Here is a 3710-nt window from a genome sequence, read left to right as displayed (position 1 = left end):
CGCCTGCGGGTCATCGCTCGCCTGTGAACTTTCGGATTCCGACCACCAGCTCTCGCCCTTCCTACCACGCTCGCCCTCCTTCTGCGCTCCCTCACGCACTTTCGCCTGCGCTCCTGCGTGCCCACGCATGGGCGCTTCCACGTTTCGGCCACGCGCAAACCATTGATTTACCATCGCGCGAGCGCCAGGGCGATTGCGACCGCGATTCCCGTCGGGGTTTCGCAACATGGCCAGCCTGGCGAGTCTTTAGGAGCGTATTTCCAGAACACGGTCTTCATCCCGTAAACGCAGATCATGGCACATGCAAGAGCAGGAAGAATCTTCAGGGAGGTCTGAGCAACATTCTTCTTTCCAGAACCTGGGTTAGCCCTTCCTCGTCATTCCCTGGAAGGGTCTTGCCAGGGAGCTTTCCGTTCGAGATTTCTCCGTCGGGCAAGGGGTGACTGGTTTAGCCCTTCCTCTTCTCCGTCTCATGGAAGGGGCTTACCAGGTCCTTTCCCTCCTCGGTTGCGACCCGAGGTTTTGTACAAGGAAGCTCCAGGAAGATCATGGGTACTTTCCTCCTCTCGGGCTCAAGCACCTTGGCGTTTCGTCGCCAAGTTTCGAATTTGCAGGCAATCTCGATGTTGGACCATCTAGACGCAGTGACCGAGGGCTTCCTCTCGGGTGTCTCATCCGTGGATGTCGACAAGCTCAGACACTCTTCCATCCTTGGGAAGAGCTTGTTTGTGCCCAAGGACAGAGACATGGACAGCGGTTGTGCGGAGGAAGTTGACTTCCGTTTTCACTCTTCCAAGGCGCTTTCTTCCAGACCCTGCAGGCCTCCAGCGCCTCTTCTTTCAGCCTCGTCGGCCTAAGTTATCGGACCAGCTACGGCAGCTAAGACAAGGTGTCCAATAGCTGTCCCCTCCTGTCAGGGATAGGTAGCATGGGAGGCTCTCCTGGGGGGGCATAATCCTAGAGGGAGCGGCAGAGTTCACAAACTCTAGGATTAGCAACCCCCCCTTGCAGGTCTCACGCTGGGAGGATGCCTAAGGTTACTCATCCGGATAACAGCGTCCCGATGCCGATTCCTGCACGATCTCCGTGATCAGCCAAGGATATCGTGCCTCGCTCTTACCATCTCTCCGTCTCTGTCAGCGAATTCAGTGTCACTGAACCTCTATGCCATGGGGTCGGCAAGAGTTTTGCCCGTTTGGGCAGAATGATCCATGCCTTAGGAGAAGGTCCTCCATAGGGTCGTCGACGGCTTCACCCCCCGGCTTCTTCAGTCGATCCTTTCTCGTAGGAAAGCATCTGAGACGGGAATTCCGTCGTCGACCTCTCAGCTCTGATCAAGTTTCTCGAACAAACTTCGTCCAGCGTGGAACAGCAGAATCGATCAGACTGGTAACGAGGCGGCAGGACTCCTTAGGCCCTGGATCGGAAGGATGGGTACTTCCAGTTTCCATTCCATCCATCTTCCAGGAAGCTCTTGGAATTCAGCCTAGACTTAAGATGCTGTGTGGCGATCCCGCCGCAGCATCGCAGGTTTTTCCCCAGAGAACTCTCCCTGCTTTCCTCATGGCCGCTCAGGAGCAGGCTTCCGCCTCCTTCGCTTTTTGGAGGTCTGGTCAACTCCGGTAGGCTCGGGTTCGACCTTCTTCAACGCCGGGACAAGCTTCCGGGTCCTTACCATGAGTGAGAGATCATGGTAATTTGCTAGGAGCCTTCTCTACTTCTGCCTCAACATCTGGAGTATCTAGCCATGATATTGAGTCATGGCCTCACCACGTTGGAAACACTGCTTCTCGTCCGTTCAGCGAAGTTAAGCAACGTTGGGTCTGGTCAGTTCTTGGATGGGTGACCGCCTGGGGACGCCAGATGCTGTTGCCTCCTTTTCCGACCCTTCCCTTCAGTTGACTGTGGCAAGGCTGAGGAGAGTCGCAGTACCTGTTCTCAGTCAAGCAGAGCTTTCAGCCCTACCTTGGAACGTTTCCTGGGTCTCTTTTCCTCATTGACCCGTCTAAAATCCCGAATGGTCGCCTCAGGATAAGTTCCCTGTGGGGCGGCCCAAGTTCCGGTGGTATCAAAGCAACGATTAACTGGACTTTCTGGCCCCTATGGGACCAGCGGAACGTTTAGACCTGCAATGGGTGTTGACCTATGGAACCTCTTGATGGGAGTGGATATTCTCGTCCTTTCCCCACATTTTGATGCTGTTCTCGGACTCGTCAAAGGAAAGGGGGGGGCGGGGGGGCATGTTCTGGTTCAGGCCTATGGTCAGGATCTGAAGGATACCTCTCCATCATTTAGGCAGGCTTAGGGGCCGTAGTCTGGCCCCTCTACAGATCCTACAGTTCCTGCCGAGTCGCTCCGTGCGCGACGACTTCATGGTACTGGCGTATTCCAATCAGCAAGGGACGCATTTTCATACCTTCGCTTCTTGCAGTAGAGATACTGAGATGATCCGAGGTCCTCTCCATACCACTATCGGCTCGCTCATTCCGGGCAGAGGAATGTTCTCTCCGACTATCTGAGCAGAGCCTCGCAGATAGAGGGTACCTGGGGGTCTTTGGCCTTTAGTAACCAGCAAGTCCTGGCCTGGGGGACCTGATTGCGACAGCCTTGAACTTCAAGCTTCCGCTGTTCTTCCCCCCAGTCTCAGACCCCAAGACTCTTTGGCAAGATGCTTTCCTGCGTCTTCCCACCATTGTTGTCTGTTGAGATTGGGTCTCAACAAAACCAGGTTGTCTGTCAACCTTTCGATGGCCCTGAGAGATCCACTGTGACTATTCGCGGATCGGTTTCCGGACCCTCTGTTTCCCCTGACGGAACTCCCGGGAGAGCTTCTCCCACGGCACAGGCTACTTAAACAACCACACCACAACATCTTTCACGAGCCGTAGCATCGCTTCGGCTTCATGCCTGGAGACACTACGCTGCCTCCTCAAAAAGAGACAACCCGCTACAGTCGCGGAGCGGAGGTCGCGTCACCTGCGATAGTCATCCGCAGTGGTCTACCAGGCGAAGTGGAGAGTCTTCTGTGGTTGGTGTCGTGGGAGAGATACCTCTTCCCTTGAGGCCTCGTCTCCAGCAATAACGGACATATTGCTTTTCGGCGAGAGGAAACTCCTTTCCGCTCTCGGCAGTGAAGCCTGTCGCTCAGCCTTTCCCTGGCCTTCAGGCTGAAAGGAATAGACTTTTTCCTTCCCGCTGGACCTTTCTTTGCTCATGCGAAGCTGCGAACGTCCCTGCCCTCAGTCGGAGTGAGACCTCCTCCATGGAGCATGGTTCGGACTTTTTAGTCCCTTAAGAGATCTTCTCAAGAACCATTACGTCAGGCCTCTGATCGTATTCCGTCTTGGGGGACGGTGCTCCTGCTCACTCTGGCCTCGGCCAGTGTGTGAGCAATCTTCTTGGTCTCGTACGACTCCACCCTTTCTAAGGAATAGGGGAAGGCAACATTCAGGTTCGCTCCTGAGTTGTTTGCTAGACTCAGAATCTTGGGGTCCCGGCCCTTCGGTCCAACTCCTTCAAGATTTCGAGTCACCATTCTGTATCAGATGACCCAAACCTTCTCCTTCTTGCCAGTAAAGGAATCGAGTGGTTATCTTTGGGATCAGCTGCAGTTTGTCCTCACGTGCAGCCGGGTTGGGAGCACAGGAAGGACACAGGGGAGAGTCACCAGTATACCTCTTCAGCTCGGACTCAAGGACATTCATCCCGAC

At 54.9% G+C, this 3710-nt stretch overlaps 1 pseudogene; it reads left to right on the top strand.

The window, feature by feature from the left end:
* The first annotated feature begins 1756 nt into the window (after positions 1–1756).
* Positions 1757–1875, top strand: LOC137615562 (5S ribosomal RNA; annotated as a pseudogene).
* Positions 1876–3710: the final 1835 nt, after the last annotated feature.

This window comes from Palaemon carinicauda, chromosome 21, assembly GCF_036898095.1.
Source record: "Palaemon carinicauda isolate YSFRI2023 chromosome 21, ASM3689809v2, whole genome shotgun sequence".
NCBI lineage: Eukaryota > Metazoa > Arthropoda > Malacostraca > Decapoda > Palaemonidae > Palaemon > Palaemon carinicauda.
This window is presented reverse-complemented; position numbering and strand designations above follow the sequence as displayed.